This window comes from Mauremys reevesii, linkage group 5, assembly GCF_016161935.1.
Source record: "Mauremys reevesii isolate NIE-2019 linkage group 5, ASM1616193v1, whole genome shotgun sequence".
Lineage (NCBI taxonomy): Eukaryota > Metazoa > Chordata > Testudines > Geoemydidae > Mauremys > Mauremys reevesii.
Window position 1 is genome coordinate 84,367,313 of NC_052627.1, and position 23,121 is coordinate 84,390,433.

Here is a 23,121-nt window from a genome sequence, read left to right on the forward strand (position 1 = left end):
CAAATGGAAATATCAGAAGCGTGAGTGGGTCTCTTGTTGTGTACAAAACTCATTCCTGCCTAGGAGTTTGTGACGTTGCATTCCATAGGATCTTATGAAAATATGCTAATGAGTGTAAATATAATGGAACTGGAATATGCTTCATACAAAAGGTGTCTTGTAAGGTATCATTACAAAGCTTATACTCTACTGAGTGTGGTCATCCTATTTGTATAAATGTATCATTCTTGTATCTGAAACTAGAAATATGAAATGGTGGTTTGGAATCTTGATGGCTCTGTTTACTTGCAAACATTCCTGTGAATCAGGGCAGGCAGAATGACGGCTTGGGGGGTCTCACAGGACATGTGACCATGTCACCTGGTACTGGAATCCATCTTAAACCTGGTGCTTTTCCATTTAGAAAGAGGGGTGGGGACCCAGAGAGACAAAAGATTCCTGCCTTTTGCCAAAGCTATATAAGGGTGTGTGTGACGGGGCGGGGCAGCCCCGCACTGGTACAGCGGGGGTTAACCCTTCTTTGATAGCAGAGGAAGCCACGCCCAGGAAGCTCTGCTGGGCGTGCTCCAACTGGCAGACTGGTATAAAAGCCTGCAGGTCTGCTCAGTCGGGGCTGACCACCGGGGGAGAAGGACGCAGACTGTCAGCTCCTGCAGAAGGAGAGCCAGTGCACCTGGACCGGGGCGTTAGCTGAGCCGAGGCTGTACCGGAGACCCCGGGGGGGCGCCTGCCGGGAGAGACCTACGGGGGAACCGCTCCCACAATGCCGACGTCCGGCTAGACAGGGTAGAAAGTGACCCAGGAGACTGTCGAGACTGACAGCCTTAAAGCTGCAGTACTGCTCGGCGTGTTGTGGGCGGCTCCCCGCCGAGCGGGGGGGGGTTGTTGGACTCCGTGCTACCCCGCTCCAAAGGGGTGTCTATGGACTCTGGCCGCTAGGCCGTGCTACCCCGCTCCGAAGGGGGGGTTGTTGGACTCTGGCTGCTAAGCCGTGCTACCCCGCTCCGAAGGGATGTCTATGGACTCTGGCCGCTAGGCTGTGCTACCCCACTCCGAAGAGGGGGGTTGTTGGACTCCGGCCGCTAGGCCATGCTACCCCACTCCGAAGAGGGGGTTGTTGGACTCCGGCCGCTAGGCCGTGCTACCCCGCTCCGAAGAGGTGTCTACGGACTCCGGCCGCTAGGCCGTGCTACCCCGCTCCGAAGAGGGGGGTTGTTGGACTCCGGCCGCTAGGCTGTGCTACCCCGCTCCGAGAGGGGGTTGTTTATGTGAACTCTGGCCAGTAGGCCGTCATACGTCGGTTACCAGGGGTAGGCCGAAGAACAAGGGAGTGGCGCGGCGCTAGGCTCCAGCCCACCCCTGCCACCAGGGGGTGCTGGGATACCAGACCCGTCACAGGGTGGAACAGAACAAAGGGACTGCAGTCATGAGAAATCCCCTAGCTACCACCAGAACTGGAACAAGGACTTATTTTGCTTGGTAACTTACTTCGTTCTGTCTGTTATTAGGCGGAACCACTTAAATCCTACTTTTTATATTTAATAAAATCACATTTTGCTTATTCATTAACCCAGAGTAGTAAATAATAACTGGGGGAGCAAACAGCTGTGCATCCCTCTCTGTCAGTGTTATCAGGGGCGGCTCTAGGCACCAGCAAAACAAGCTGGTGCCTAGGGCGGCAAAATCTAGGGGGCGGCAAAAGGCTGGGGCCCCAGCTCATCCTGCTGCTGCGAGCCGAGGAGCGGCCCGTCCCCTGCCGCCGGGAGGAGGCGGCAGGCTGGGCCGGCGGACCTGCCACAGTCATGCCTGCGGGAGGTCCACCGGAGCCCCGGGACGACTGGACCAGCCGAGCCACGCGGGACCAGCGGTCTCTCTGCAGTCATGCTCGTGGGAGGTCCGCTGCTCCCGCGGCTCCGGGGCACCTCCCGCACATGACTGCTTGGGGCGGCCAAAAAGGTAGAGCTGCCCCTGAGTGTTATAGACAATTTATGAGTTTATCCTGTATAAGCTTTATACAGAGTAAAACGGATTCATTTGGGGTTTGGATCCCACTGGGAACTGGGTAGCTGGGTGCTAGAGACAGGAGCACTTCTTAAGCTGTTTTCAGTTAAGTCTGCAGCTTTTAGGGGACATGGTTCACAACTGAGTCTGTGTTTGCAGCAGGCTAGCATGTCTGGCTCAACAAGATCAGGTACTGAAGTCCCACGATGGCAGGGAAAACAGGCTCAGAGGTAGTCTCAGCATATCAAGTGACAGTCCCAAGGGGGTCTCTGTGATCCAACCCGTCACAGCGTTCATCTCTATTTTTCCACAGTGGACATAATAGCAAGCCACAAATCCCTGAAACACCTGTACTCAACAAGAGTTCACCATATATCATCCAAACTTCCCTGGAGGCTTGTTTAATCCCAGGCTTCTCACTTTAGGACTTCATATCCATCCTACTACCTACCTAATCTCAGAGAGCTGCTCAGCTGTTTATAGCTCTGTTTATAGTGAGAGCTACCTGGTGTAGGTACTCAGGTGCCAGAGTAAAATATCTTTGCACCTCCATAAAGTGTCCTAAAACCAGGATCCCATTTTGCACAATAGCATAAAAATTAAATTGCTGCAGTTTCTGAAAACTCTTAATATATTTGAAAGCAGTACTTACAAGGCTATAGCTCAATTTTAATGAAAATAAGGCATTCAGATAATACATGACATCATTATCCTTCCTATAAACACCACAAAGGACAGGTTCACTGCCAAGTGTGTCTCATGTTACTTTAGGTCAGTAATTCAAAAGTTTCACTCTGGCAAAAGAGCTGGTTTTCCCATGGAGACAAGGTTAATGCCAAATAAAGGATTTGCTGCTTGAAAATTAGGAAAACTGATGCCTACAAGCTGATCATTATCTAGAAAGGTAACCTGAACTAATTATATCAGTTATCTAAATTCAGAACAATACATTGCCTTTCACCACCTCAAAGCATCAACAAATGATGTGAAATAGTCTACAGGCTATACAAGGCAAGAAAAAATTGCCCTATCATAAGCCATCTCCACGTAAGAGAGAAGACTTTGCTATGCTCCAGATCACATAAGTATTAGTTTGGCTTTTTCTAAATGACACAAAGGAAGAAGACCAGCATTGGATTTCACCTAAAGAAGCCACTATTTACTACTAGGAAATATCTTTTCTTAGCAGTCAAATATGTATTATATTATAATAGTTTAATCTTTTAACAATTATGTTTCAAATGAGCAGATTTCACTGCATTTCTTCTTACAAAGTAACCTTTCTCAAATCAGTGAGGTTCTATACAAATCATTAAAATAAAAAGGTTTTCAAAGAAATTCTGTACTCAGCTTCCTTCATTTATATTTGGCTTCAGGCTTATTTAATATGCTTCCAAGTAGATAAAAGCAGTATAAATTTTATTTTCATGGTGGGTGGCCAACACGTTAAACATTAAATTATCTGCGTGGGAAAACCCCAAAGTAGACAATGCTGTTTTGATGCTTAGCAAAGTTCTATTTCTAGTAGAGAGTGCTTAGAAGTAGTACAGCCAACACTCCTGCTAACTGATCTCTCTTAAAATATGTGACAAGGATATTATGTGAAAATATTTACAAGCATTGCAAGATGGAATGTATTTAAAATATTGTGTAGAATGACTGGTTTGAGTAAGACTTTACAGGGAATCCTTACGACAAAGTTTAACTATAACATAACTACAGTATTCCAAAATAGTAACATTAGCACTAAAATTTTACATTAAACTTTTGATGGTTAACGATTCTGTTTTTTATTTTTCAGCTATCTAGATGTATAAGTTACCAATAGTCCATCATTAATATTGATTATAAAAAAAAGGTTTAGCACTATATAAATGTGCTAGGAGCAGAATGGTTTGGAATCTGGAATTCTCAAATACCAGCATTCTCAAAATGTATTCTTTATTATGCTTCTATAAGTGTTTTACATTACCTGTTTAAGAGAAGTTATTTGTATACTGTATATATTATATAATTTAGTACAAAGCTACAATAATACAATATTAAGACTACACATTTAAAACACTAAACATACATACAAGAGTTAAGTTTCTATTGTTAAATTACCCACATTGCACATACTATATACACACACACACTGAGGTATGCATTAATAGCCTTCTTAGTAATCAAAGATCTTATGTGTGTGCTATAGAGGCAAGTTAATGTTATGAAAACCCTAATTTTTGCATTTACTGACATTCCTTACAGAACTAGACAGTCCTCTTTGCTTTCAAGTAAGAGGCCTCATAGAACTGTTACTTACCATAGAGGTTCTTTGAGATGTTGTAGTCAGTATGGTTCCCACTATAGATGCACATAGGCCTTGTGCTGAGACCAGGAGATTTGTTTTGTTTTTAAAACTAGTATCCAGCTGTGCATGCAGCCCATTCTGACAGCACTCAGCGGCAGGATGTTTACATGTAATTTCAGGTTGTCTTGAGACTACATGCCTCGTATTTGCAGATGGTTCAGGTGGGCAGCTCAGCCTGTCCCATGTGTGTCCATATAAAAGCCTTCATCATGAAGGGGACCAAGAATGACACAAATTCCCCCAGCCCCATATATTTACTGGGCCTACCCACCAATCAAGTTCTCAAAGGACTTGAGGTGGAACCATGATCCTGCTAGTCACATGATGTCTGGATGGGAAATATGCATACCTCAGCCACAATTGTAAAGGCCACAGGTGAAGTCTGGCAGCAGTGTCACGTGTCTGCACCCTGACAGGTGGCCTAAGAGTTCTACACATGTACATCCTCATCTTCATATGCCACTGACTGCAGAAATCTGAACCTGTCCTCTGGCACATAGGTCCTTGCTGATCTGGAGTCACAACTCTTATGAGTAGTCTGAGAGAGAATTTCTCAGTTCACAAGGAATCTTAGCTGAGAGAACAGGGAAAGGATATATTCCAAGGCTGACGGTCTCCAGGATCAGGTCAGAACAGATCAGCCAGTCATCCAGGTACAAGCAGATGTGGATTCCGTGTCTTCTTAAAGTGTGTTGCAACTACTGCCAGGCATTTTGGTGCTGTGGATGCTCTGAAGGGAAGAAACATTATTGGTAACAATTAGGCCCCACTGATAGTCTTAGGTACTTCCTATGGGCCAGGTGGATTGAAATGTGGAAGTATGTATCCTGTAAGTCAAGAGCCACAAGCCAGTCTTGAGAGGGAGAGATTGAATGACAGAGGCAAATGTTACTATCTCAGGTTCAGGATGGTATATAATATGTTCAGTCTTCTCAGGTCGAGTATTGGACAAAGATCCCTTTCTTTTATAGAATGAGGAAATACTAGGAAAAGCCTCTTCCCGTGAACTATTTTGGGACCTGCTCTATGACTCCTGGATGAAGCAATGAAGTCACTTCTGATTTTGGTGGGCTCTCGTAAGATAGGTCCCTGAAGAGGGAAAGGGGTAAAGAGTAGAATTAAATGTATACCCATCTCTAACACCTATCTGACTCACATCATGGCAGACCATGCTCACTGGGATGGGATGAGGCAGTTTCCAAAAATTGTACTCTCTAAACTAGGTTTGATGTGGCTCTCAACTGTCTCATCAAATCTGCTCATGTGTAAGACTACAATTCCGTCATGGAGGTCTGAGATTCCATGACTTTCTGGACCCGCCCAAACAGCTGACCAGTGGCCAGCCCTAACAGCAGCTAGGGTTAGGTCAGCCCTTCTGGGGCTGGAGAAGCAGCAGTCAGCCCTGCCGCAGGAGCAGCAACAAGGCTGGAGCAGCCACCCCAGGGTATTTTTAGTAAAAGTCAGGGACAGGTCGCAGGCTTCTGTGAATTTTTGCTTATTGCCCACAACCTGTCCTGGACTTTTACTAAAAATACTGGTGACAGAATCTTAAACTTACGCATGTGTCATAGGAGCAGGGTGTTTTGCTGAGGAAGAGGAAGGCTGGTGCCCCTGTTGTGTCTTGGATGCTTCTTGACGTGGTTGTGCGTTGGCAGGGCATGTGCGTTGTTTCAGCTGGGGCTGAGGACTGTCTGGCTTCTGGTACAGAGCAGGGGTGTATGAAGGGTAGCTTTAATCTTTCATGAAGCACAGAACATTGTCTGTTCACTTAATCACCTCTGAGCCCTCAGTTATGGCCTGCAACTCTTTTGGGCTAGAGCCATGATGCTCTGCTAACAGGGAGTTTCACAAGGGACTTTTCCAGGTGAAGGAGGAACAAATACAGCATCTGTGGGGTAAGTGACTGTCTGTAGTGTGTGTTTGTTTGTTTTTGGGGGTTACTTGCTGTGTGCTGAGCTTGTGTTTGTCAGTCTGTTTGTTTGTTTGTTTGTTTGAGGGACCGTGTGCTCTGGCTGGCAGTTGGAGGCAGGTTTGAAAGCTCGAAGCCTCTGGTAATTGGCTGAGCCTTAATAAGTGGGCGGGGCATTCACTCACACCAGGGCTTTATAAAGCCGCGCACAAGCGACCAGGGGCTGCTAACAGGGAGTTTCGGAAGGGAGTGGGAGTCCCTCGCCAGCCCTAACCCCTTCCCTGTGGTCCCTCTAAAACCTATAAACCGAACCACATTTCAAAACCCCTTTCTGTAAACCACCCTTCCATTAACTAGGAGACAATGCAGGCAGAAGCCCAGCAGCAGAGTGGGGGCTATCCAGTTTATTGCGCTGAGTGTTGCATGTATGATTACCTGCCCTGTGGGCGGGTGGCGTATGTGTGCAGTCGGTGCAAGGAGCTCCTGGCCCTCAGAGACCATGTACGGACTTTGGAGGCCAGGGTGGCGGAACTGGAGGAGCTAAGACAGGCAGAGAGGTATGTTGATGAGGCTTTCCGGGACACTGTAGAATTGTCCCACCTCCAGTCAGACAGCCCCTGCACTGTTGAGGAGGATGAAAGGCCCAGGGAAGCAGAGCAGTCAATGGGAGCAGAGGGAAACCTTCCCGTAGTTGGGACCCTCCTTCCAGATGGTGCTGGGGTTGCCTCTCGCACTGAGGTTGCCTCTCCAGGGGAGGGAACTCCAGTTTCTAGGAAAAGGCAGGTGTTAGTAATGGGAGATACAATTATTAGAAACATAGATAGCTGGGTTTGTGATGACCGGGAGAACCGTATGGTTACTTGCCTGCCTGGTGCGAAGGTTGCGGATCTCTCGAGGCATCTAGACAGACTTATGTGTAGTGCTGGGGAGGAGCCGGTGGTCGTGGTACATGTAGGTACCAATGACATAGGGAAGGGTAGGAGAGATGTCCTGGAAGCCAAATTTAGGCTGCTAGGGAAGAGACTGAAATCCAGGACCTCTATGGTGGCATTCTCAGAAATGCTCCCAGTTCCACGCGCAGGGCCAGGTAGGCAGGCAGAGCTTCAGAGTCTCAATGCGTGGATGAGACGATGGTGTAGAGAGGAGGGGTTCACGTTCATTAGGAACTGGGGAAACTTCTGGGATGGGAGGAGCCTATACAGGAGAGATGGGCTCCACCTAAACCAAAGTGTAACCAGACTGCTGGCACTAAACATTAAAAAGGTTATAGAGCAGTTTTTAAACTAGGAGATGGGGGAAAGCCGACCGCTGCAGAGGAAGCGTGTGGATCGGACACAGACTTTTCTTAGGGGAGAGTCTGATGATAGAGAATCTCCAGGTTATAGTCAGGAGCAGAGGACTGAAGAGTGTAATGTAAGGGCCGGATCAGATGATAAACAGTCACATAAAAAAGAATCTGGCACATCAGAAAAAGGCAGGCTAATAAACAGGGACAAGTTTTTAAAGTGCTTGTACACAAATGCCAGAAGTCTAAATAATAAGATGGGTGAACTAGAGTGCCTTGTGATAAAAGGAGGATATTGATATAATAGGCATCACAGAAACCTGGTGGACTGAGAGCAATCAATGGGACACAATCATTCCGGGGTACAAAATATCGGAAGGACAGAACAGGCCGTGCAGGGGGAGGAGTGGCACTATATGTGAAAGAAAGTGTAGATTCAAATGAAGTAAAAATCTTAAGCGAATCCACATGTTCCATAGAATCTCTATGGATAGAAATTTCATGCTCTAGTAAAAAACATAACATTAGGGATCTATTATCAACCACCTGACCAGGACAGTAATAGTGATGATGAAATGCTAAGGGAAATTAGAGAGGCTATCAAAATTAAGAACCCAATAATAGTGGGGGATTTCAATTATCCCCATATTAACTGGGAACATTTCACTTCACGACGAAATGCAGAGATAAAATTTCTCGATACTTTAAATGACTGCTTCATGGAGCAGCTGGTACGGGAACCCACAAGGGGAGAGGCAACTCTAGATTTAATCCTGAGTGGAGCGCAGGAGCTGGTCCAAGAGGTAACTATAGCAGGACCACTTGGAAATAGTGACCATAATACAATAACATTCAACATCCCTGTGGTGGGAAGAACACCTCAACTGCCCAACACTGTGGCATTTAATTTCAAAAGGGGGAACTATACAAAAATGAGGGGGTTAGTTAGACAAAAGTTAAAAGGTACAGTGACTAAAGTGAAATCCCTGCAAGTTGCATGGGCCCTTTTTAAAGACACCATAATAGAGGCCCAACTTCAATGTATACCCCAAATTAAGAAAAACAGTAAAAGAACTAAAAAAGAGCCACCGTGGCTTAACAACCATGTAAAAGAAGCAGTGAGAGATAAAAAGACTTCCTTTAAAAGGTGGAAGTCAAATCCTAGTGAGGCAAATAGAAAGGAACACACACACTGCCAATTTAAGTGCAAGAGTGTAATAAGAAAAGCCAAAGAGGAGTTTGAAGAACAGCTAGCCAAAAACTCCAAAGGTAATAACAAAATGTTTTTTAAGTACATCAGAAGCAGGAAGCCTGCTAAACAACCAGTGGGGCCCCTTGACGATCAAAATACAAAAGGAGCGCTTAAAGATGATAAAGTCATTGCGGAGAAACTAAATGGATTCTTTGCTTCAGTCTTCATGGCTGAGGATGTTAGGGAGATTCCCAAACCTGAGCTGGCTTTTGTAGGTGACAAATCTGAGGAACTGTCACAGATTGAAGTGTCACTAGAGGAGGTTTTGGAATTAATTGATAAACTCAACATTAACAAGCACCGGGACCAGATGGCATTCACCCAAGAGTTCTGAAAGAACTCAAATGTGAACTTGCGGAACTATTAACTAAGGTTTGTAACCTGTCCTTTAAATCGGCTTCGGTACCCAATGACTGGAAGTTAGCTAATGTAACGCCAATATTTAAAAAGGGCTCTAGGGGTGATCCCGGCAATTACAGACCGGTAAGTCTAACGTCGGTACCGGGCAAATTAGTTGAAACAATAGTTAAGAATAAAATTGTCAGACACATAGAAAAACATAAATTGTTGAGCAATAGTCAACATGGTTTCTGTAAAGGGAAATCGTGTCTTACTAATCTATTAGAGTTCTTTGAAGGGGTCAACAAACATGTGGACAAGGGGGATCCGGTGGACATAGTGTACTTAGATTTCCAGAAAGCCTTTGACAAGGTCCCTCACCAAAGGCTCCTACGTAAATTAAGCTGTCATGGGATAAAAGGGAAGGTCCTTTCATGGACTGAGAACTGGTTAAAGGACAGGGAACAAAGGGTAGGAATTAATGGTAAATTCTCAGAATGGAGAGGGGTAACTAGTGGTGTTCCCCAAGGGTCAGTCCTAGGACCAATCCTATTCAATTTATTCATAAATGATCTGGAGAAAGGGGTAAACAGTGAGGTGGCAAAGTTTACAGATGATACTAAACTGCTCAAGATAGTTAAGACCAAAGCAGATTGTGAAGAACTTCAAAAAGATCTCACAAAACTAAGTGATTGGGCAACAAAATGGCAAATGAAATTTAATGTGGATAAATGTAAAGTAATGCACATTGGAAAAAATAACCCCAACTATACATACAACATGATGGGGGCTAATTTAGCTACAACGAGTCAGGAAAAAGATCTTGGAGTCATCGTGGATAGTTCTCTGAAGATGTCCGCGCAGTGTGCAGAGGCGGTGAAAAAAGCAAACAGGATGTTAGGAATCATTAAAAAGGGGATAGAAAATAAGACTGAGAATATATTATTGCCCTTATATAAATCCATGGTACGCCCACATCTCGAATACTGTGTACAGATGTGGTCTCCTCACCTCAAAAAAGAGATTCTGGCACTAGAAAAGGTTCAGAAAAGGGCAACTAAAATGATTAGGGGTTTGGAGAGGGTCCCATACAAGGAAAGATTAAAGAGGCTAGGACTCTTCAGCTTGGAAAAGAGAATACTAAGGGGGGATATGATAGAGGTATATAAAATCATGAGTGATGTTGAGAAAGTGGATAAGGAAAAGTTATTTACTTATTCCCATAATACAAGAACTAGGGGTCACCAAATGAAATTAATAGGCAGCAGGTTTAAAATAAATAAAAGGAAGTTCTTCTTCACGCAGCGCACAGTCAACTTGTGGAACTCCTTACCTGAGGAGGTTGTGAAGGCTAGGACTATAACAATGTTTAAAAGGGGACTGGATAAATTCATGGTGGCTAAGTCCATAAATGGCTATTAGCTAGGATGGGTAAGAATGGTGTCCCTAGCCTCTGTTCGGCAGAGGATGGAGATGGATGGCAGGAGAGAGATCACTTGATCATTGCCTGTTAGGTTCACTCCCTCTGGGGCACCTGGCATTGGCCACTGTCGGTAAACAGATACTGGGCTAGATGGACCTTTGGTCTGACCCGGTACAGCCATTCTTATGTTCTTATGGTCACCACGGTTGCCACACTTGGCTGCTGCCAGCAGAGACTGCTATCTTAAGAAGTGCTCCTTAACCCCAGCCCTTGACATTGTGCAGGGCTTGGTGAACTTCTGTCCATAGACTTTGCAGTATCTTTTTTAAATGGGAAAATAGTGAGCTTCTTCTTGAGCTTCTGTGTCTACACTCAGAGCAGTCTGTGCAGGTACTTCACTTTTATATTGGAGGTGCTGGTGTCAGCTTCAGTGTTGAGGTCCTCTTTGGTGCTAGGCATGTCAGTTTGTACCAGGGCCGATATCAGTGCCAGATCTTTCCTTGGTGCATCTTCTCCATGCTAGTCTTAGGCGTTGCCTGTCTGCTCAAGAGGATGTTGGAGGATACTGGCTTATCCACCAGTAGGATTCTGGAGCTAGTTTCCTCCATGTCTGATGAGACCTTCATGGACTAGTCAAGAAGGAGGAGTTTCGGCCTTGCTTTTGCAACTTGTTTAGCAACGACAGACAAGCACACTGAGCATCTGCTTGGAATATGTGATTTTCCTAAGCATAAGAGACACCTACTGTGTCCATCCTGAAAAGGCATTAGTTCAGTGCAGGATGAACAGGGCTTGAAGCATGCAGGTTTCAATGTCACCATGTTAAGGAGCCCTGTACAGGGGACAAGATGTACAGAGAGGTCTAAACAGTACAGTGTGGTCCATATGGGTCAGATTAGTTCCCAGTAGTCAAATATTGTAGATTGGAAGTACTTCTAAAGAAGTTTAGCCTGAACTAAGAATTAACAGGTTAGACATTCATTGGTACCATCTTGCTCCCACAAGCAGCAAAAGGAAACTAAGGGAGGGTCACAGGCACAATGCTCTTTATGCCCTCACACAGGAACACAAGGAGGCACAAGAGTGGTCCCAATGGACACTGCTATGAAAAAAAAAATCTGGTCCTGTGTGCAGAAGGTACATTGGTGCCGACAGTGGGATCCACAGTGACACATACATGAAGAATATGCAAGCTTGTACTGAAATTAAAAAGACACCAAGAAATATATCTGTTGGATGCGAACTATAAAATTTTGTCATCTTGTGAAACATACGAGCAAGTTAAAAGCCTGATAAAATTGGTTTATTGAATATGAGGATTCTTTTTCTTTATAAGATTTTCCTCTGAATATGTAAGGTTTGATTCATATTTGATTTGATGCCCCAGATGGGTCAGTGGCAGGGACTGAATTCAGGACTTCTGGATCTAAATGCCTGAGCCACTACTGCCTGTGCTAAAAGAATCACCTCTGTTAGCTCAAAGATTGTAGCCAACTTATAAGCCTGTGTGTCCAGCCACTAGAGAGAGAGACACACACTAAGTAAGCATGGGTAAAGTTCTCTTAAAGAAACAACTGACAACTGAAAAGCAGTTTCCTAATAAGAGACTTATGGGAATGTGAGAGTACAAATCACGTATTAGAAGCATAAGAAAAAAATCAATGGAGTTACTGAATACAGTGAAGCCATCTTAACACACTGATGTTTCATATACACTTAAACTCTGAACAGGATGAATATAACTCTAAAAGTTTAGTAAATATAAAACACAGCCCTCAGATGCTGAAAGAAAACAATGGTCTTGATGTTTTTAAATACCTCAGTAAAGCATAACTAGAATATATCTATCCCTAATAGGGTATGTCATAGCAATAAAGATCAACTGAGAGGTTTTTACAGTTAGTTCTTGGAGTTGAATTCTCTGGGACCAACATCAGGCCTCTCTCAGGTGAGACATTCTAATTCTAGAAAGCACACCCTCTTGGCAAGTCAGAAAGCCAGTCTAGGGAACTTAAAACCATAATAAACAATGAGTGTTTAGAACCGAAAAGAAGAGAGTACCGGTAGTTTTAACCAACCCCATTATCAGTGGTTATGTAACTTGTTTCTAAAATTTGTATTGAAATAAGCATTTAGTGATAATTGGTTCTCTTAAAAACACTTCAGAAAAGCAAACACTTATGTTCAATTTCCAGAACACATGTATGAAAATTTTAAAAAATTGTGTCATCATGGAGCACTTCAATTTGGGAGAAATATGCTGGAGGTCTCATATAGCAACCAGTAAAATTTCTAAAAATTATAGAACTATTTTGGACCTCATTATCATAGATAAAGATGGAGTTCCCACTAGACTGGAAGTTGCTGGTTGCTTAGGAACCAGTGATCATGATCCAATTACATTCTGTATGGGCAAACAGAGGGCAGTCCCAACCACAGGATATACACTTAGTGCTTCAGTTGAGGAAAACTATGAAGAATTTAGACAGAAAAATGTGAATGAAATTGGCAATTGTTTAAGAGTTCAGATGACCAAAAAGCCACAAATCCACAATTGCAAAAGAGGGCAATTTTGTTTAAAAATCCCATTCTGGTTCCTTGGGGAAGTATAGGTAGCAATTATAAATTTAACCTTTTTTCCTTTCGAAGTAGATGGCAAACAATATCAATTAGAAGCTGTAAAAAAAAAAATATATATATATATATAAAATCCATGGCTGGCAGGGCTAAGGACAAGTTTCTTTGTTTTTTAAGTATATCAGAAACAAAAACAAACAAACAAAACTAACTGGCATAGGCCCATTACTAGATGGAGACAGTAATTTATTAACAATGCAGAAAAGGCAGAAGAGTTTAAGTATTTCTGTTCTATACTTGGAAAGAATGACAATGACAGACTCATATCACAGAAGGATGAACTGCTTTTAGTCCACTAACAAAGACATTAAACAGCATCTACTAGTGATAAACATTTTTAATTCAGAAGCCCAGAAAACTGGCACCTAAGAGTCCTAAAAAAGAGTTGGTGGAGGAATTCTGGCCCATTGATTATGTTAATTTTTAATAACTCTTACAATACTGGAAAGTTCCAGAAGACTGGGAGACTGCTAATAGGGTGTCAATATTCAAAAAGGGGAAGTGGGAAGCATAGGTAACTATAGGGTGGTTGGTCTGACATCAGTCCCAGGCAAAATAATGGGAAAACAGATACAAGATTCAATCAATAAAGAATTAAAGGATGAATATAGAATTAGTGCCAGTCAATATGGTTTTACTGACAATAGGTCTTGTCAAACATTTTTTTCTTGAGATTACAGGTTTTGTTAATAAAGGTTAATAAAGGTGACTGCGTAGAAGTAGACTTTTGTAGTACCACATGACATTTTGATTTAAAAACTAGCACTATACAACATCACCATATGCTAAATGTATTAAGAACTGGCTAACTGATAAATTGTACAAAGTAGTCACCAATGGGGAAAATAATCAAATGATAGGGGGAGTTTCTAGTGGGGTTTTGCAGGGATCAGTTTTAGGCCCAGCACTATTTAATATTTTCATCAATCATGTGGAGGTAAATTTAAAGTCATTTCTGATAAAAAAAAAATTCAGATGACAGACTGGCTGATAGTAAATAATGATGAGAACAGGGCAATCACACAGAGCAATCTGGATCACTTCAGTCAGCCCAGACCATGGGTTTACTGATAAACAGGATCAAAGTAGTAGCTGTTGGTTCATGGAAGGCCAAGGGCTCTGTGAAACTGTTCAGTCAGTTCAGGGGCACTCCAGCTCTTCACTGAAGCAGTGATTGCTTCGATGGAAACCAGAAGCTCTGTGAAACTGTTCAACCAGTTCAGGATCCTCTCTAAAAGCAGCTGCCTTAGTTTTTCCACTTCCTTGCTTTTGTGGTAGGCATGTCATGCATATAGCAAGCTTAACTCATACACAGTATCATGTTTGTGTACTACAGTAATAATATAAGAATGCTATTTCATCCCAGGTGTTGCATCTTACAGAGCAAACCATCAGTATACCTACCATATTTGTATAGCTTAATTAAGAGGAATACTCATCTCAGTGAGGAAGGGTCCAGTAGTTGGTGCATTAATCTAGGGCTTGAGAGACCCGGCTTCAATTCCTTGTTTTGCCACAAGTTTCCTGAGAGACCCTTAGCAAGTCATTTAGTCTGTGCCTCAGTTCCCTCCTGTAAAAATGGTAATAATTTTATCTCCTACATCACAGGTACAGTAGAAATTGTGTGGTGCTCAGATACTACAGTAATGTGGGCCATAAAAATACCTAAAATAGAGAGATCTGCATCCTAGAAACTTTTCAAAGTATATTTTTCTTTTCAGTCCAATAACTGCAATCACATTATGAAATTCTATCAAGCTCTCAACATGTTAGTATATAAAAATCACAACACAGCCAGTCACATTGGAGAAACCTTCTTCTCCAATGTTTCTAATACCTCATAACCCCTACACTGGATGGAATCAAGTTACTCAAAGATTGAAGGCTTTCAGCTGTCCACAAAGAAACAATGGCCACCACTCAACACTAGTCCAACTAGCTTAAGCAGAGCTGGTAAGGATGTGTGTAGTTAAGGTTTTCTAACACATCCCATTATAGGACTTTGTTTCAATTGTTTGAAACTTTACCAATCTTTAACTTTTCAGGCTGAAATTTTCCATTGCAGGCGGAGGCCTCAAGCTGAGGTTTTCTAAGAAAGTTGCAACAAAAGAATCGCTCAGTTATTTCCCAAAGTGGGATTGGAAAAAAATTAATTGTTTTGCCTGTGTTAAAAATCTCTCAACTCCTTTGTTGAAATGCTCTAGTAACTCCATGCTTTGGTGCACGAACTTGAAGTTTGGAAGAGGGAGTCACCATAGTGTCAACCTTTTCCTGTTGCTATGAAAAACTGATCAAGTTACAACCTTTGAAAAATCTCAAGTCGTACATGCTCAGTAAAGACTTGTTTGTCAGCTAAATTCTCAGAAGATTCCATCTGCACGAAGCATGCTCCAGCCCAGGTCTGCAGGGACTCAGAAAGACTTCCCTGCAATTGCTTCTACTGGCTCCTGAAGGTCACTGTGGCACGGGACACTGAAACTGAAAGAAGAGACACCCTCTTTCCTGTGCTTTCAGTGCTCCAACTGCTGGCACCAGAGAGATTGGAACTGGCTGGTCAGAGAGGCTGGGGCAAGTAAGTTGGGAAGGAAGAAGGGGAGCCCAAGGAGGGAAGACTGGGAAACTCATATGGAGTACTGGGACTGGAATGAGGATCTGGAGAAGAGGGAGGAAAGACAGGAACAGACTGGAGAGACAGGGGCAGAAGGGGTCAAATTGTGAGGTTGTCTATGACCAGTAGAGCACACGCCCCTCCAGAACCTGGAATGGAACCCACGATTCCTGAGTCTCATCATTCCTTTTCTATCAGCAAATATTGCGAAACCCTAAGTATGTGTCTCAGCCCCCTCTAGAGGCTGACACACATGGAGGATGTCAATCTACTATGGCCCTCAGTTTCTCTGTTAATTCAAGTGGCAGTGGTAGTGGATCTAAACATTCCAACCCTGCTGATAAACCATGTGTGTGTCAATATATCATCATGACAGAATTTTTGTTAGCTTTTTAGAAAGTTTAGGCATGGGGGAACACTTTCAAAGTGAAAACAAAATATTGAATAACTGCTCATTCAGTGAGCACCATCCAGCCTGCAGGGATCCTAGGGAGGAGGCAGCAATGTAATCACAACGTATACACACAAGGGGAGTGAACTAAGGTTGCACAGGCAACCTTAACTCTTGAATTTCCCAACTTTTCAGTGCTTCACTTTGCAACCTTTACCATAGCTTAGTGTGTAATATATATTAATACAGAAAAAACGTAATTATGAAGAAGCTAAGTATGTATAGCAAGCATATTTGATACAAACGCCCAAAAGCAAGGAAGTGAAAGTTAAGCCACCTAGCAGCACATACCCTTTATTCTTCCACACACAGGCACAAACCTAACCATTGTTAAGAATTACCATATATCACAGATCACGTACCGCAATTTTAACTCTTCCCTCTTTTAGCCCTTCTACACCCACGCCCCTTTAATATTTTTTCCTCTCAACACCAGTAGTTGTGGATGTTTGGTATACTACCTGGGTGTCTTGGGAGAGAGTAGTTTGGTAAAGGGTGGATACAGAAGGGTAGTTAAATGGTGTAATTGAAGGGTGGCAAGCCTCATGTGGCAATTAGGTTATAAGCACTAAAAATTTAAAAAGCAGACAAAACCCCAAGCAATTTTCCTACTTTAATTTTCCCTGTACATCCTGTCTACAAGGCTGGACGCTCCTTAGGGGAGGGACTGTCGGTGTCAAATCACTAGTGTTAATAGTAAAACACTGTTTGTGAAAATGTGCCATGTTTTCTGATAAGTCTTATGATATAAAAATCATTCTATAATCAACATTTATGTCATTATGCACTAAACATGTCACTATGCCCCAGTTCTAGATATGAACCAGGAGTCTGCGGCCCCCTGAGGGGCCACAACAATTTTCAGGGGGTCCGCCAAGCAGGGCCAGTGTTAGAGTTACTGGGGCCCAGGGCAGAAAGTCGAAGCCCCACCATGCGGGGCTCAACCCCGGGGCCCTGCACCTTGCCACCTGCTCTGACACAAGTTTCCTGAGAGACCTGAGGCAAGTCATTCAGTCTGTACCTCAGTTCCCCACCTATTTTCTATTACTGTACAGTTAGCCAGCACGTTAATCTGCAAAACATGACCAATTGTGCTAATTATATGTACAAAGCCGTATAAAATTATAATTTCTTATGCAGTTTGATATATCTTTCAATTGCCAACTGAAGACTTTATTGAATTAAAAAGTTAATAGCTTTAAATACACTAATAAGCAAACAGTGCAAAGACTGTGTTTCAATCAGCTGGAGTTCCATTTGTAGCACAATACACTTTTTAAATCAAGCTGGATGGAATGAAACATCTGATTTAATAATGATAGTTCCACATTGTGAAAAAAAGTAAATGGTCCGTTTGATAGTGAGTCCAAAATTGAGGAGTGGTTGTTATAGCACACTTCTTGTCATCTATTATTAAATAACTGTATTGCACAGTTCAAGAGGAAAAAAAGATTGTTGACATATTTTACACTTCGGTTTTTGTATTTTAACTTTCCAAGCACTTGTCCCATGCAGATGGACCCAATTAGGAGAAAGTGATACTGACAGCATTTGGTGTGTAGTCAAACGCACAAGATATTCAAACTGAAAAGACAGAGTGGAAACTATTTCTCTCTCCAATCGTTCAGTCAGTCACTGCAGGGTTAAGTTCTCAGACAAGAAGCTCGGTTGTGAGCATGACAGCATCCCTTTAAGGTACAATGGACACGAGTTTTGGCCCTGAAACTGTTTCCCTACATTCTGCCCGACTCGCCTACATAAAGCTACACGGGGCACAATCCTAGGGGCGCGCCACATACAGGTGCCGAGCCGCTGGGCACCACGGCGTCTGGCAACCTCTGCTCATCTACCTGCTGGACACGGGCTGCCCGGTAACCTGCAGCAGGCACCGCCGCCCAGGGGCGGGGAGCAGGGAGGCGCCAGACCCCGAGCCATGGCCCCAGCATCCCCCCTCCGGCCCGTTACCTGCTCCCGGCTCGGCGCTCGCACACCTACCGTCTCCTTGGCAGCCGCCGCTACGGGGATGGGCAGCAGCCCCTGGGCCGGGCCGGGCTCTCCGGCTCCTGCGGGTCGACGCTCGGCGGCTGCCCGCGCCCCACGGGGCCGGGGGCTCCGGCTGCCGCCCGGCCCGGCGCTCATAGAGCCGGTAGCCCAGGTAACAGGCGAGAGCCCCCCCGGCCGCCATCCCCAGCTCCCCCCGCCAGCCCGGCCCCGCCGACTCCTGCCCCGCGCCGGCCCCCAGGGACCTGGCCAGCTCCGGCCCGCCGGGCAGGGACCAGCAGTGCGGGGGGCCCGGCAGGCGCCACCGCAGCAGGCTCCGCAGGGCGGCCATGGCCGCAGCTCAGCCCGAGTGACGGGCAGAGCGAGCGGGGGGAGACGAACGGGCAGAAAGCTCGCGAGAGGAGGGGGGCGACGCGAGACTCTCTCCATTCCAACCCCTTCCCCAGTCTCTCCTCACCCCAGGGGCGGCCCCCCCTGCAGGGCCCCCCAGAGAATACACTATTTTATAGTATTGCAACTTTTTTTATGGATGGGGCCCCCGAAATTGCTTTGCCCCAGGTCCCCTGAATCCTCTGGGCAGCCCTGCCTCACCCTCTGCAGTCTGCACCCCATCCCCACCTCATCCTCTGCCCTGCCACCTTTCCTAATCCTCTGTCCCTCCTGCCTTCCATTCCAACCTCCTTCCCCCACACTTCCCAGCCCCTGCCCTCCCTTCACCATTGCCCCCCTCCTATCATCTCTCCCGTCCAACCCCTCCTCTGCCTCAAGCCTTACTCCATCACCTCATCCTCTCTCTGTCTGTGCCGCCCCCAAAGGTTAAGATTCCAAGTTAGTTGCAGATCTGATGTGCCCATGTCCAGTGTAAAATTGCCCAGATTCAGACCACCCAATTTAAATAAAATAAAGTAAAGTCTTCCAGTGTCACTGATAAAGAACCTGTTTAAAAGCTCCTGAACAGACCATTTAAACACATGTTGGTAGATATATCAATATATGCAAAAGTTGACCTCTCATCTGAATATTGACATGTGCTCCCCATCTATCTTTTCTTTTCCACTCCACTTATATCAGAACTACTCATAAGTATCCAGAGAAGATTGGACTTAACAGCCACATAGCTTTAAAAAGCAATTCATTTCTCTCTTCCTTTAAAAAAAAATCAAATAAAACAGAAATTCCATCCTATGGGAAATTTTGAAATTTCAGCATTTGTTTTTGTCCTCAGGATGAAAAGTCAAAATATTAAAATATTTTGCAGAACAAAAAGTTCTGAAAGAAATTAATACAGAAATATTGATGTGTTTAGTTTCAACATTTTGGAGAGAAAAGTAACATTTTTATTTTCCTAATAAAAATGTTTGATTATTGATTTGCCAACCTGAACTGAAATCTTTTGTTTTGATTCAGGCTGACAGTAATCTCTGCATCTCCCTGATCTGCTATTCATGTCCCCATTCTCCTCTATGGGTCCAGCTCTCCACATGCATCACATCTCCCATGATGCCCTCAGCAGTCAAATAAAACACTGGATCTCTGAGCAGAAAAGTCTAAAGCACAAAATAATTGTAACACTTATCAAATTATACTAGAAGAAATACATAAAAAGTAAAGGGTAGAATATGTAGTTTTAAAATCTGCATTAAAACATATATAAATTATGCACGTGAGAAACTGATTTGTGCTACTAATGTGGTGCTCAGTACACGGTACACTTTGTACAGTACATAATGAACTGAAGTTTTTCTTGCAAAGTTGGTTATATTTTTAGGTATTATGGGCCTCAGTCATATCTCACTGTTTTTATATCTGTTTTATCCCACTGACTTCAGTGGGTTATTCCTGATTTAAGTAAAAGCTGAAGAAGGCTCACATTTTGTACATACCTCTTTGTCAGCAGTAGGGCTGGCTGAAATTTTCTCATCAAATCTGTTTTTCTATAGAAAATTGTATTTTTGACAAAATGAAAATTTTCATGAAAATCATCTGCTTTTCACAGAAAATTTCAATTTTTCATAGAAAAATGTAAAGCCTGAAAACTAAAACATGTTCATTTTGGCTGAAAACCAAAATATTTTGATTCTGAAATACCACTTCAGTGCCTCATGGAAGTTGTAGTTTGAGTTCCTTGTGCTCCTATTCTCCTCTATGAATCTGGCTCCCCAGCTGTACTACTTGTCCTATGAGGTAGGCAACCATTTGAACACACCATTTCCCCATAGCAGACCATAGTGCATTTTGGAAGATGTAGGTAGTCTGACCAGGGAGCCCAGACAATAGAGGCAAATGGGACCATGAGGGACCCAAACTACCATTCCCATGAATCACCATGGTAATATTTCAAAATCTAAATATAGTAGAACCTCAGACATACAAACACCAGCGTTATGAACTGACCGGTCAACCACACAACTCATTTTGAACCAGAAGAAAGCAAACACGTAGCAGAAACCCCCCCTCCGCCCATCCCCCCCAAAAGCAAATACTGTACAGCACAGTACTGTTAAATGTAAACTACTAAAAATAAAGAGAAAGCTTAAAAAAAAAGATTTGACAAGGTAAGGAAACTATTTCTGTGCTTGTTTCATTTAAATTAAGATGGCTAAAAGCAGCATTTTTCTTCTGCATAGTAGTTTCAAAGCTGTATTAAGTCAATGTTCAGTTATAAAGTTTTGAAAGAACATCCATAATGTTTTGTTCAGAATTACAAGCATTTCAGAGTTATGAACGATCTCCATCCTCTGGTGTTCATAACTCTGAGGTTCCACTGTATTGTGTTTTATGGCCAGGGGCGGCTCTAGACACTAGCGCGCCAAGCAGGCGCTTGGGGCGGCCGTTTCCCGGGGGGCGGCATTTGGCTCCGGTGGAGCTCCCGCCGGCATGCCTGCGGCAGGTCCACCGGAGCCCGGGACAAGCGGACCTGCCGCAGGCATGACTGCGGCGGGTCCCGTCTTCCCGCGGCTCCGGTTGAGCTCCCGCAGGCATGACTGCGGCAGGTCCGCTCGTCCCGGGCTCCGGTGGACCCGCCGCAGGCATGCCGGCAGGAGCTCAACCGGAGCCGCGGAAAGAGGGGACCCGCCGCGGGACCGGGGAAGGGCGGCGCAGCGCTCCGCGCTGCTTGGGGCAGCCTGATTTGTAGAGCCGCCCCTGTTTATGGCCAAAATATTTTTGCCAAATATTTCATCAGAAAAACTAAACATTTTGACCAAAATATTTTGAGTTTTGACCAAAATATTTAGTTTTTCTGATGAACTATTTTGGTTTTCAATTTTTCACTAAAACTGATATATTTCTGCAAAAAATTCAATGAAAACTGTTTCCCCCCATTTTTTGTAATTTTTTTCTGTGGAAACCTGCCAACTACCCACCCATTTTCCAACCAACTCTAGTCAACATACTGATTTTATTGTTTAGATTTCGTAGAATTGTAGATAGTAAGGATGGAAGGGACCATTATGATTAACAAGTCTAAACTTCTGCGTAACACAGGCCAGAGAATTTCATTAAGTGATTCCTGCATCAAACGTATAACTTCTGGTTGAGTTAGAGCACTTAGAAACGCAATCTTGATGTAAAGACTTCAAGTGATGGAGAATCCACCACATCTATAGATAAAGTTGTTCCAGTGGTAATTACTCTCTCTGTTTTAAAAAATTGCTTTATTTCTAGTCTGACTGTGTCTAGTTTGAGCTTCTAGCCACTGGGTCTTGTCAGGCCTTGGTCTGCTAAATTAAAGAGCCCACTATTATCAGAAATCTGCTCTTCATGTAGGTACTTGTAGAGTGTGATGAGGTCATTTCTTAATGTTCTCCTGAATAAATTAAATAGATTGAGTTTTTAGTCTGTCACTCTAAGGCAGGTTTTCTGGACCTCAAGTTATCTTGAAGCTCTCTTCTGAACCTTTTTCAGTTTGTCAACATTCTATTTAAAGTGTAGACACCAAAACTGGACACAGTCATAGTTTAGCTATTGCCACATGCAGTGGTAATAATACCTACCCACTTCTACTCAATATTCCCTTTCCTAGGTATCCAAGAATCACATTCATGCTCTTACCCAGTCCATCCAACTGTGAGCTCATGTGCACCATGATCCCTAAGTCTTCTTTTTTTGTCATTGCTTTCCAAAATACAGTTACCCATATTTCACATATTGCCCCTAGTATTCTCCCAAAGCTCATATATACGCCCGCTCAATGTATTGCATATATTAATACGGCCTTAAAAATGGTTTTGTGTGTTTGTCCGTGTGTGTGAGACATATGCTACATTTTGTATGTTTTGTACAGATTCATTTGTTATAGAACTTATAGGGAAAGTGTTGCTGTGTGTACTCAGAGCAGTGCACAACCCAAGGAAAGATCTGACCCCCACCAAAGAGCCCAAAAGATAGCCAAGGGATAATCAAGCCGCCTTGAAAGAGAGCCAAGACTAAGGAGCCCTTAACTGCAGGGCCGCCCAGAGGATTCCGGGGGCCCGGGGTCTTCGGCAGCGGGGGGCCCTTCCGTTCCGGGACCCGCCGCCGAATTACCGCCGGAGCAGGACCCGCCGCCGAAGTGCAGCCCGGTCTTCGGCGGTAATTCGGCGGCGGGGGGGGCCCCCGCCGCGGGTCTTCGGGGCACTTCGGCGGCGGGTCCCGGAACGGAAGGGCCCCCCGCCGCCGAATTACCGCCAAAGACTGAGCTGAACTTCGGTGGTGGGTCCCGCTCCGTCTTCGGCGGTAATTCGCCAGCGGGGGGTCCTTCCGCCCCGAAGCGGAAGGACCCCCCCCGCCGGCGAGGACCGGGAGCGAAGAAGCTCCTGCGCCCGGCCCCGCAAGAGTTTTCCGGGCCCCCCGGAGCGAGTGAGGGACCCCGCTCCAGGGGC

The 23,121-nt window shown here is 44.3% G+C and overlaps 1 protein-coding gene across 8 annotated transcripts in view; it reads right to left on the reverse strand.

The window, feature by feature from the left end:
• MICU3 (mitochondrial calcium uptake family member 3) overlaps positions 1 to 18,362 on the reverse strand; it is a 120,396-nt gene extending 102,034 nt beyond the window's left edge. For all 8 annotated transcript variants that reach the window (XR_005598630.1, XR_005598631.1, XR_005598629.1 and 5 more), the window contains exon 1: positions 18,254 to 18,362. The gene's annotated coding sequence lies outside the window, so the exon portion shown is untranslated. The remainder of the gene's footprint in view (positions 1 to 18,253) is intronic.
• Positions 18,363 to 23,121: the final 4,759 nt, after the last annotated feature.